Here is a 13,179-nt window from a genome sequence, read left to right as displayed (position 1 = left end):
CACACGTTTTCCTCTGAGGTCCTTATGCCCATATCATACACATAAGTGAATAAATGTAATCTTAAAAGTCAATACAGGGAGAGCTGGGCAAGAGAAGAAATGAAGAATAGGGCCAAGGCTATGCAGAATACAGGGCCATGTCTGCACACTGGGTCTCTCTGGACCCAGAGAGACCCCTCTTCACTGCTATGCTTTTCTGATTGAAGACGGTAACACTCACTCCACAGATGCTTCTCCCAGGAAATTATCAGATATAATGATATATAGACCGCGAATGGGCTTTGGTAGCCTGTTCCCCATGGAGGGATACATGGAAGAGGGCTTAGGTACTGCTCCAAATGATGTCACAGACTTTTATGATCCAACATGAGATGCCTTTACCCTTTCTGAGGAGTGGATGGAGGGTGGGATGGGGAGTTGGTTGGGTAATAGGAGGGATGGAGGGGGAATATAATATAATTGTTTTTACTTTAAATAAAAATTAATTAAAAGAAAAAAGTAGCAAATACTGTTCACGAAATTTAAGTAAATTTTAAAGAAGCACATCAGGGCACAAATTCTAAGCAATCATTTAATGTCTTTGAAACTCATGGCTGCTTCTGTTCAGTGGAACTACTGTGACTCTGTCACTTATAGTCAATATAAGTATAAATGGAGCAAAGAGAAATTAGAGAAATTTATACTCAATAATTCCCAATGATTTTCCTATGTGTTATGACATTAAATACTATTGTAAAGGATTTAAGATTATCTCATCATTCAGTCTCCAACAAAATCCTTCACTGTAACTAAGGCAGCTTTTCTGAGGAGACCATGGTATGAAATAACCTGCAGCTAATTACAAAGGATTCCACCTTGGGTAAGAAATGTTTACAATTTTTTTCAAAGGAAAATTAAGAAGATATTCAACCTAGCCAGTTTTAGCTCAACTTGCAAATAACTCTGATGGGAGATGTCATTCTGTATATATGTTTCTCATACTGGTTAATGAATAAAGCACTGTTGGCCAATAGGAAAGCAATAGGAAGAGAGGAGGCACTAGGAGACAAGGAGGAAAGAGGAAGTAGGAAGGAGGAGTCAACATGGAAAGGCTGGGGAGACCAGATGCAGGCCCCATTCCCCGGTAAGATGAAAGAATGTGGAAATATGTAGATTAACATAAATGGGTTAATACTTAAGACATAGCTAGCCGATAAGAAACTAGTACCTGGCCAACAGCGTTATATCAAATACAGAGTCTCGGTGTGTTAATTGGGGCAGGCACGGTGGCGGGACCAGACCAGCAGCAGGAGGAAAAACCTTACTCATTACATAACTGAAAACATGATTGGAAGCACAAAGGTAATGTAAGGAGTACAGTTTTTCCTCCCGCCGCCTAGTCTTGTCCCGCCATTGGTCTTGTCCCGCCATCACACCAGCCCCAAATAATACACAGAGACTCTGTATTTGATATAATCCTGTTGGCCAGTTACTAGTTTCTTATCGGCTAGCTCTATCTTAATTATTAACCCATGTCTATGTATTTCCATGTGGTCTTACCGAGAGCGGAGGAATGGTGGTTCTGCTTTCTCCAGACTCTCCATTTTGACCACTCCCTACTAATTCCTCTTTCCTCCTTGTCTCCTAGTCCCTCCTATCTCCCTTTCCTATTGGCCAACAGTGCTTTATTCATTAACCATTATGAGAAACATATACATAATGGCATCTCCCATCAAGGTAATTTGTCAAATAGAGAAAGGAGACTACCTTGAACATTGAATTATGGGGTAGGAACATCGCATGTGAACTTCTTCTGCAGACCAGCTTTGTCTAGACTAAATCATTCTCCAGTGATAAAAATCCCCAAATGGCAAACACACATCCCATCCACCCCAGATCCTAAGTATCCTACTTCCTTCACCTAACCCTGATATCTTTACCTAGGAATTCTTGTAGTTTGCTGTCTTTGGGAGACCATCAATGAGACTGAGAAACGGACATTCCTCTCCTCTAAGATTTTAAGCCATCCTACCCCATATTTCACAATTAAGCATTAATAATAAACTAACGAATTAGTAGTAAAGACACCTATATTTTCACTGTGATTTTATTTGTTTGTTTGTTATTGTTCTAAATGTTTGAAACCAAGTGAAGCTAACTGCTGTAATTTATCCACTGTAACCTCACACACTGCGCAAAATATACTCCCGATATCAATCCATTTAAAATAATAATAAGATCATGAGGAAAGATTGTAAAGGACAATCTGCTTGCTGAATGTAGGATCTCTTTTTGTTTGTTTGCTTATTCTTGTTTTTGAAGAGCTACTTGCGCACTAAAGATTGTATTTGGAACTGGGTTTGTCATGGTAAACCACCAAAAATTCACCTTTTAAAGAGCCATGATGTATAATACAGAATACTGTAGGGTTGCCATTGATGCTTCTTCCAAACTGAATTCTTATCCTTGAAAAATAAACAGCAAAAAAGTGAATGGCCTCCTATTACCCTGCTAACCACTACTACAGATAGTATCTCTTCCATCTTGCCAGAATAAAACAAACAGCCCAGATGGGAAAGCTAGCTAGACTCTCATATACCAGTGAACTAGCCTGCTGAAGAAATTTTCTGCAATTCTAGAATATGAATAATGAAAGATATGAAGGATAAGATTCTTCAGAAGCAGGTTTCAAAAATCCCTTCCACCTGACTATCTAACTAAGACTTCTGGTGAAAGATAGCTCCTTGGAAGTCAGAAGAAGTATTATACAGACAAATACCACCAGCAGCTCTTTGAGCATCAGGAGGAAGCTGGATTTACCCTACAGCAAGGAAGGCATCTTGGACAGATCCCAGCTCTTGCCTTTGGCAGGCTTACAACTTTTCTCATGAGTCGCTCACATCTTAAAGATTAATAAAATAAAATGTAAGATTAAAAAAAAAAACACAAACAAAGAAGCAGCTCTCAAATTCTAAGATAATTATGCTCATGCAATCCAAATAATTCTCACTGGTCTGAAATTCCTCAGAGACAAGAGTGAATATATTATTCTCCCTCTGGTCGTAAAGCCCATGTTTCCTGACAATAAAATTGCTGCAATAAACATGTGAGTTCTTTTCCATTTTTAGAACCATTTTGAACAACCTGCTTCTAATGTATTTTATGAGCTCCCTCAAAGTCTTCCTATGAATGACAAAACCCCCAGTGCTTTGTCTAAGTGCTAACATTAAACATAATGTTGTTTTTCAGTGTGGAGTCTGACTACCACTGCCAAGCAAGAGCTTCCTATGAGGGTCCCCTGTGCTAAATATCTCCCTGAAATATCTTCTTCTATCTACAGGAAACAAGGAAAATAAGATTATGTCTTGACCCCAAATCAATGCAGCATTAGCCAGAAGGGATTTTTGACTACCAAACAATTCCCATGGTTAAAAGTCTTCTTACTTCCTCAGATCAAAAGATGTTGTATTCTTTCAGCAACTTACCCAACTTCCTGTGTGGTCTGTTAACAACATTCGTATTGATAAGAGTGTAGGTCTGAGTATTGCTTATTTAACAGTACATCATTTTCTAAGACACTTTGCATGTGAAAGGCACTGAGAGATTCTGCAATAAAAACATGGAGAGAAATGTGCACTTCTATCAGAAGCATTTGCAAACAGGAGCTAAAATGGTTCCACTGCTATGATTCTTAGAAGAGTAAACACAACCAAATCCCTGTCTTTATATGTCTAAAACTGTGTTATCCAGATATAAGACATAATACCCAATCTCATTTCAGTTTTAACCTACAGATGATGGCTGACCGCAAATGCTTTTAAATGTTTCAACCCAAATATATTCATACAGGAAATTCATACAATCCCTTCAGTCCTCACTAAGTTAGGTCTCACCCATCCAAAGGCCCTTATAATGATATATTTCTTCCATGATTATAGCTCTGCATTCCTAAAAGATAACATAATCGGTACCTCATGTTTACCCTACTTTTTAGTACAATAATATCACTGATATTTCCATTTGATCAATCAATCAATGGTGATTTTGAAGTCAACAATTTTGAATACAAAGCTGGTATCACAGCTACCATTATAAGTCCAAGTCTAACTGTAAAAGTTGCACAGCTAAGCATCCTGCTTAGATTTCTCTATCTCTCCTTCAAGAATTCAGTCCTATCAACTCTGTAATTCAGTGTAGTAAAAAGAAAACATCTGGAATTTATATTTTTTTCTGAAAAATGTCACAGTTCACAAGTCATAGAGAGAAAGTAAGTACAATGATTTATTTAGGAGGGATTCATTGTGAATTTCTTTAGAGTGAAGCTTTCATTGAAGGTTGACCTGATTGTCTTTTATAAATGAGAACATATACATATATGCATATAGTTTTTATGCATGAAGCAAAAAACACTAATCACTGCACTGAAGGAAGCACTGTGACATTAACCCACAAGTTTTTCCACTGGGAGGATATTATCAAATACTTTAAGTGCAAGTTCATGTATTATGAGTGGAATACCAGAGTACAAGCCCTTCAAAGCTGCTTTCTCCTTTTATAGTGCAGATCAACTGATTCTTGCCTTATTGAGGAGTTAATCATATCTCTTGCAGTGCCTGTCCACAGCTATCACCTAGTGTGTTTATTGGTATAAATACAGATATGTAGGACACAAAAGAAACAGAGGGAAAAGGTGACACATGAAAAGCTAAAAAAAAAAAAAAAAAAAAAAAAATTGAAATGAAAAACTCCTATCAATGACATCCAACAAGATCTGCCCAAAGATCATTGGCCTTTCTATGGCTGACTGCATCACAGGCTATTAATAAAAGGCAAAATGCCACAGAGAAAGAAAAAGTACAAACCACAAAAAACAAAAAACAAAACAAAAAAAAAAAAAAAAAAAAAAAAAAAATTGCAATGAGCTACACACACCAAGAGGAAAATGCTAGAAAATTCCCTGCGTTGCTTCTCCACTCACAAAAGATCACATGCAAAACATTGTAATTCTGTCTGTAAGGAAAGAAAATCCCTTTAAAGCTGATGAAAAGCATCCCACAAGAGCACTTCCCCATTTGTCATGTTTGAAGCAGCGGTGCCATTTCTAAATCACCCAATTAGCTGTGGAACTGCACTGTTTTCCTCCATTTTAATTTCAGGGTCTCTCTGTGTTTTAATAAATATCATCTGCACTGCATAAAGTCTCAGAGCAAATAGCTTCCTGTCCTCAAAGTTTGGTGTCCCAGCTGTCTGAACAGAACCTTGTGGGCCCTCTGGGGCTCTGTGATGAAAATGGAACCAGCCTCTATGAGGTAAGCTTTAAAACAGTCTTTGTTTAAATGCTGAAACACTTTTCCTGGGCTTCTCCCCTTTGCTAACATTTTATGCATGGAGGAAGTCCCACCCAGAGGTGAAGGAAGTCCCACCCAGAGGTGAAGAGCAATGGGTGTACTGGTCTGCTGCTTGCTTCCTTTACTACAGAGAGCCATTTGCTGTTTGTTTTCAAACAGGAATCTTGAAGACCAAAATGTAAGAGCTCTACTTTCAGGTATGAGATGGGCTCCAAGGCGCTGTGCACATCTGAAAGGGTGAGCATTGACAATGCAGAGACAAGAGCCAAAGCTGCCTTTGCTTACACTAAAAGTGAAGGTAGTCCTTGCTCTCAGGCTGATTGCTGCCATCACTAAGGGGAGCTAGGAAAGGGAATGTATGCCAACAGGAAATGTAAATCCACCAAACCCTTGGGAGTAAAATCTTGCAAGGTTGCCAATCTCGTAACACATTTCAAGGGAGACTTAACTTTTGCCTAGTGTGTCTTTGTTCAGCTACATTTCCAACTGATTTTACTGTGCTTTCATTTTTTAAAAATATTTTTTCTTTAATTGATACACTAAGTCCTGTTTCGATGATTATATTTTTAATTAATTAATTAATACACTTTAGTACTAACATATAAGCATCCAAAGTACAGGAATGTCATATGTAATAATCCATGTTTTCTTTCTCTTGTCAAAGGAAAGATCAAACATCTTAAGAAATCCAGTGGAGTCTAAAAGACAGTGCACAGCTTCAGGAGTTGCTTCCCTACTCTTAGACAAATTACGAACTTTTCTTTTTCACAAAACATCAATACATCATTACAAGAGAGAGGTGGACAAATTCAAATTATAAATAAGCATTCCCACATGAAACCTTTTTGTGAAATAATAAACTCTTGTCATCCAATCTAGATTCTGACTAGAAAGTCTTTAGGGGTATGAGTTGAGGAGCCTTGCATGTATCTGCTTGGCTTGGCTTTCAGGGCATAGCATAAGAAAGATGTTGAATCTCCATCCAGGGTAGAGTGATTATGTTAAGTTGTCCTGTACTCCAGGTAAGAGAAAATTTAAAGTAAACACAGTTAAAACATTGTTTGTAGCTATCTACTCCATATAAATGCCAAGGAATGTACAATTTCAGAGGCCCGGCTTCTGACCTAATGTTGGATCACAGTAAAATTTTGCATGGTATGAGGCCCTCAAAGGTTTTGCTTTATTGAAGAGACCTAAGTCCACAAAAGTCTAGCCACAAATGCTCCAGTCTATTCATACATGGAGAAATGAGGTGTGTGTTGGGGGTAGAGGGAGACAAAGACAGAAAGACAAGTCAGAGAGACAAGAGAGGAAAAGCAAAGAGACATAAAGAAAGAGACAGAGAGACAAAGAGAGTAGGGTGGGGGTCCTTGGTTAAAGTTTAACATCCTCTCTGCTCCTAGGCTTAAAAAAATTACATCTCAAGGAACTATAAAACTCTACTGCAGAGAAGTCCTAGTCCCCACTTCAAATGACCTGACAGATCTACATGATCCCACCTGGGTGGCATTGCCCTACATGTGGAATTGGGGTGGGGGGATGGGAGGGTGTTCAGGGTGCATGTGAGGGAGCAGAGAGGGTAGGAGGGAGGGAAGGAAAGGAAACTGGGACAAACATGTAAAATAGTAAATTAAATTAAAAAAAAAATCTCTACTGCAAATTTAAGAAAGCCCAGGGAACCTTTAAGTAACCCCAAAGTAACCCCAGCATGGAGACTAGGCACCCATAGTCTGAGCTAACTGAATATGGGCCTCCTCTAATCAGAGCAGCATCATGGTAACTTCAATGACCTTCTGCAAACAAAACTGGAGTTTGTAGGCAAAACAGGAGAACCTGATTAAAACACATTTGGTGACGTGTCATTCCTGGACAACTTACACAGCGCTGCATTTTTATTAAACTCTTCAATAATTCATTTCTTATCAAAGGCCACCCTCATTAGAGGTTACAATAAGGGACATACAACAGGACTACAGGGAGGTGTGGGTGAGGAAAATGCTAAGGGCTCTTTTGAAGAGAAATAGGACAACAAAAACATGTTCCCTAGAGCATTTTCTCCATTTCCCAGCCTGGGAAATATGAAGTTCAGTGGCACCCAAAAGTATGTCACACAATTAAGATGAGTCTTTGAAGATCCTACTTGGCTGAACACTGTGGAAGTATAAACAAAATCTTCTTACAGCAAAGCAAGGCTGTTCTCAAGAGGCGTCGACAATGAGCATTTTGTATAATGCTGCAGAAACAGCACAGACACAAGCTCTATATTTTACAATCACTCACAAAGCAATTGGAATTTGACAATAAAACAAACCAAGGCCTTCTTCTCCCTACTACCAAACAGATTTCTAAACCCCATTGTTTAGAAGAAGAATGTGGCTGAATAAAGAAGTCCAAAGCCTGGAAGTGACTTAGTGCCCAAAGCATTTCCACAAACGCTGTCAAAACAAGGATTTGTAAAGCCTATGTTCACTGGGAAGAGGATTCAGGCAGCAGAGAAGCATCTGCATAATCTCAGCTAAGCACAATACCTGCAGGGCTCACTGCTTTGCAGAGAAAAAGTCATTCCACAGTCTCAAAATTCACACAGAAGTCCTAATCCACTGTGAGACACTGAAAAACCCATCTATAGCCACCAATGGTCCCTGGTGTGAGTGTGCGCTGGCCCAAAGTTAATACACTTCTCAAACCTCATGTGTCAGCGAAGGATGCGGTTCGTGCCACAGCGGGGCTATTTAGTGAGGAGGGTGTTGGCATGGGCATAGCCAGATGCACTAAGATATTAGTTCTTCATAGCTGAGAAGTTTGTATAGAGAAGCTTAAATTGTGGGGCTAGTCTGCAATTCTTATCTTAGATGCTTTAGCTCTAATAGCAACATGATCAAACCACAGAAGGCATTGCAAAGTCAAAGAGTATGAATAAGGATTTAGATAAGTGTGCCCTGAGTGTGTTTGTTGTCTGACCTTACCACTGATACTCCTGTGCCTTTAGACCTACTTTAAAAAATAGTTTATCTAGGGGCGTGGCTTCCTGGACAATGCACACACCTAAGTTCACAGGGGCGGGCTGTAAGTTCCATATCCAGCACATTTAAAAGGGGGAAGAGTAATAAATAATACAATCAACATTAATACTGGGTTGTGAGGTGGTCTCTTCACTTGGTTTGGAATGCAGCAGTCCTTTGCAATACCCAGTTCTACTTAGAATATATTACCAGTATGGGAAAATAAGACAAAATAAAACATCAGTTGGAGGGTTATAAAATTTGCAGGCTATTTTTACTCTTCCATGGTTTAATCTTTTGAACTTTAAGTCAGTCTTAGCCTGAACTTTCATGAAACCAAATAACTCTTCTGCACAAAAAGAATAAAGGCCACATTTAACCTGCCACCACATGAGTGGCTAGCCCCTCACGTATAGAGAGAGGCTTATCAGAATATTGTGATAGACTATTTTTTTTTCTAGAAAGTATGCCATCTTATATATTGACACTGTATATTGAATCCTATGAGCAATTTTCCTAGAGAAAGATGATTTAATTAAGCAAAAAGGCATGTAGTATAATGCAAAGATCTTGACAGATCTATGTAGATTGAGTTCATTACTCAATCTACTCAGTACAGGGCATACATACATACATACATACATACATACATACATACATACATACATACACATATATATATATGTATGTATATCACATAGCATTTCAATCTCATTTCAAAGCCTCTGGACACTCAACACTTAGCAATAGTCATTGTAAAATGATAGACAATAAGTATAACTGGAAGAATACAGGACCCTTCTATATGGATCGCCATCAAGTATTCAACTAAGGGATAAGGGTATTTTTCTTATGAAGATACAGCAAAATAAAAATAAAAGATTTAGGGAGGAAAGGATATATAAAATAAGACCTCCTTCATAGCTATAGACACCTTCCTCTAGAATCAGCCAGTTTCCCTTTCAGATGCTAGAGTATATGAGCTGGAAAAACCAGAGCCCTAAGAGTATCTTTTGTTCATGGCTCAGCCCCTGGACAAGGTGTCTGGTAGTGCCCTGGTGTTCCCCTATGTGGATCAAGGATGACAGGCATTCTAGCTGCCATTTTCTTTCTGGTTTATGAAAAATGAGTGTGTATTGAACACATGTGAAATGTAGTAGCCTTGGTTATGGTGAGACTAATGAATAATGAAAAAGACCTATTGGTCGACTGTCCAATCCACTTCTTCTCAGAAGGTCATTTCTTACATCCTCAGCTGAGAATTCAAGTTTTGTCTGTGCCCCTCTAAGCACAGATGAGAGACACCTACAATTAGCTGGGCTAACCAATCACAATTTGGATACAGTTTTGGCTACACCAATCACAAAGCTTTAGAATAAAACTACATTTATGATTTCTACGGCAGCTCCTGAAGTTACCATAGCTTTAATTTCCCTGGAAGCATTGTATTTAAGATGGTTTAGGATTATAGAGACATGTGATCTTTGCGAATAGTATTAATTTATCTAAGCTACCTTGAACAAATTACTACTACTTAGTAATAGTATTTTTTTTTTTACTGTTAATTGCTCTCCTGAATATATTAATTTTTCTCAAGTTACATATAGGATCTTGAACTCTTGAAATAGGTGAAAGTTACTCCTGAAAAGCATGTGAAACCAACCAAGAGCAAAACTATAAAATACCAATAAGCATGGTCTTCTCAAAACAAATTCTTATATCTTTTGTTGAAGTGTATGATAAAATTGTAGCCTTTAACTTGATAACTTTGTTTTGTTAACAATTTTCTTGAAGCAAAAGAAGGCCCTGCCCAATGTTTTCGAGAACTAGCTAACAGGAAAGCTGATCTTACTTGACACAAATTATGAAGACTTACTGGGGTAAGTGAAAAGTAGCAGAAATATATTAGCTCTTATTCCCCTCTACTCAAGTCAAATGAGTTTTTTCTTTGGACTTCCAGCACAAGTGCTAAAGTTATCACAAATACATAAGAATTGATTTTACTTTATTCTAGAAATCAAACAAATTAAGTCTGTTATACAGAGGGAAGGAAACAGGGAGAAAGGAGGAAGGGGAGGAAGGAAGGAGGGAAGGCAGGAAGGAATGAAGGAAGGGAGCAAGGAAGGAAGAAAGGAAGGAGGGAGGGAAGGAAGGAATGAAGGAAGGGAGGAAGGAAGGAAAGAAGGAAGGAAGGAGAGGGGAATAGATGTATAAGAGGGAAAGGTAAATGCAGAATTTCAGAGTGATGCTCTCAGGTGAAGGCAAGTCAGTCTTCCCAAGGAAAGAATTGGCACCACAGTTTTCTCTCACCCTCCATCACTCAAAATCCTATCTTTGTTCACATAAAGCATTGCACTCACGAAAAATGGCAAAAAAAGAAATCCACCCTGGGTTCAAGTTTCTGTAAATTATTATGGTCTTAAAGTAAACCCGTGAGTATCCCATATCTCTTTACAGCTCTTCAAAGGGCTCTAAGATTGATAAAGCTCCTATCTGACCAGGGGAGCCTGGGTAGGAAAGGCCAACCTGATCCCTTAAGACAGTGTTTATTTTATGATTCAAGGGAGAGTGGCAAGAAGACTAACAAAGTAAAGACAGCAGGGAACTAAAATGGCTGCACACAGAGGCTCAGCCCATCCTTTCCCCTCTTTCTTTGAGAAGAGGCCTCCTTGATCCCCTCCCACTCATTCAGAATTCTATGCCCCATGTTAGGAGAGCAGGAAATGCTTTACACCACAGTGACTGGCCAGCACCTAGTCTGCCATAAGAGAACGGGCCTAATGGCACCAAGAGTACAGGGGTAAATAAGTGTGTGGAGAGAGAGGTGGCACCTTGCAGTATGCATTTAGGTTGTGTGTGTGCGCGCGCGCGTGTGTGCACGTGTGAACATGTATGTATGTATAAGGGGATCTATTACCCTGGTTTGACTAATCTTTTGACTATTGTCCCCATGAGAATATAGCAGAAAGGCTTTTGTTTGCAATCTGGCTTGGATCATCCCTAATCTTAACCTTTTCTTTCTCATGCATGAACTAATGGTCATATAAATGATGGTAATGATGACTGACTGATAGCAATAATAATTTCTATTTTCCAGTGTTTTAGAGAGAAGGTAATTATATTATAAAATTTAAAGCTGTAGGCAGATGTTAGTTTTTAACTGTGAGGAACCTTGCAACACCAAACCTAGATGTTTAACTGGGGCTAGTTAGTGGGTTCTAGACCCGAGAGAGTTGGTCACAGTGGTAGCTAATGACAGCTTCATTAACTGCAGTTGTAACATGGACCAATTCTACCACTCCAATGAACATGGCCATGGGAAGAATAGACAGGAAGAAACTGGAGTGGAATGTAGAATCCAGCAACGTCTTTTGATTCTGTGTTCCAGTTCCTTGCTACACTAAGATTTCCCAGTTAAAGTAACAGAAGAAGAGGTAGCAGCAGCAGAAATGCTGGGTGTGCTTTCACGGGCCCAGATTACATAGTCAGACTCTTCTCTGTTGTACACAAACATAGTTTCCCTAAAAAAGGCAATCTAGAAAGTGCAACAAAAGAAACAAGACTTGGCTACCGAGAAGAGAGTATTCACATGGCATGGGTTCACAACCATTCACTGCCAGGTTTCTAAAGAGTAAAGCAAGGGAGATTCAATCCTTCTCAAGGCACAATGTGGGAGATCACCAATAAGGTTATAGTTATTGCAACTCTACTTTGCTACGTTTTATCACAAATCTTTCCCATCAGCTTTTGGTGGCATGCATTCTTCAATAACCCATCCTATGAGAGCTGTGGAGCTGGGGAGCTTTATATCTGAAAATTCCCTGATAAGCAGGACTGTCCTCCATATCTGCTTGTGAGACATCCCAGTATCAAAGATGACTGACACCTTCTGTTTGAGTGAATGCTGCTGTCTTCACTCCCCCGTTCAAGGAATCAGTCTTCTGATGCTAAGCTCCCATTGTTCCATCATTTAATGGGGTTATATGATCCGGACTAGAATGGTGAAATTAAGATAAAACACCGACTTCCAGTTCCTGGAGGATAATTCTTCTGAGATTTCTCAGCCTGTGCCTCTGGCCTTCTGACAGTTCCATAAACTCAGGAAGATGAATGGAGTGTCTGTTTTAAAGTCATCTAAAATAGTTTATGCGTGGGCATGGACTTGAAATTCTAGAAACTGACTGAGTTCATTTGCTGCTACATTACGTGAGCCAGGTAGAGAATAAGTCACTGGGATTCAATTGCCTTCCACAGTAATGCCTACCTGAGAGGCTCTTGCCTAAAAGCTCCTCAATGCAGCACATATAATAACCACCAGAGACTTACCTGTCTCTAGCAGCCGGATGTTCTTCTATGAAACCCTAAATGCTTCATATAACTACATTTCCTTCACTTCAATCCAGTTCCCTCTTCAGACTGTGGAGAGAAAATCTTAGCTTCCCCTAATTACCCAGTTGCTAACATATGGCCTCATGGCCCATCACTCACTGTCTGATGATCCTATCTTTGTATATGAGTGGACCTTGAAGTAATGCCATCAGAGTGTACACCATTTTTACATCAGAACTTTCTTGGAGCTCATGCAGGACCAAGAGATGCCAGTAAATTCAAGACAGTTCCCAGAAGAGCTGCAAAGACGATTTAAGAATATTGAAAGTTGATTGATGAGGGAAGATCAAAGTGCCTCTAACTTCAGCTAACTGTGGAAATGTGGCAAAGCCTACATGTGCATACTTCTGAGATTGTGAATACTCAGGCAGAAAGATTAGTAGCTACACTATATGTGACTGGAAATATCTGAGGTTAGAAAAGACTCACTGACTGTCAAATACTTCCTCTGTCATGTTGTA

At 39.2% G+C, this 13,179-nt stretch overlaps 1 protein-coding gene across 1 annotated transcript in view; it reads right to left on the bottom strand.

The window, feature by feature from the left end:
* The window catches only part of Sorcs1 (sortilin related VPS10 domain containing receptor 1), a 505,553-nt gene that overhangs the window by 436,588 nt on the left and 55,786 nt on the right, over positions 1–13,179 (bottom strand). The gene's annotated exons all lie outside the window — the stretch shown is intronic.

Source organism: Phodopus roborovskii, unplaced genomic scaffold (assembly GCF_943737965.1).
Source record: "Phodopus roborovskii unplaced genomic scaffold, PHOROB, whole genome shotgun sequence".
In the NCBI taxonomy this organism is placed as follows: domain Eukaryota; kingdom Metazoa; phylum Chordata; class Mammalia; order Rodentia; family Cricetidae; genus Phodopus; species Phodopus roborovskii.
The sequence above is the reverse complement of the archived record's forward strand: the minus strand, read 5'-3'. Positions and strand labels throughout refer to the sequence as shown.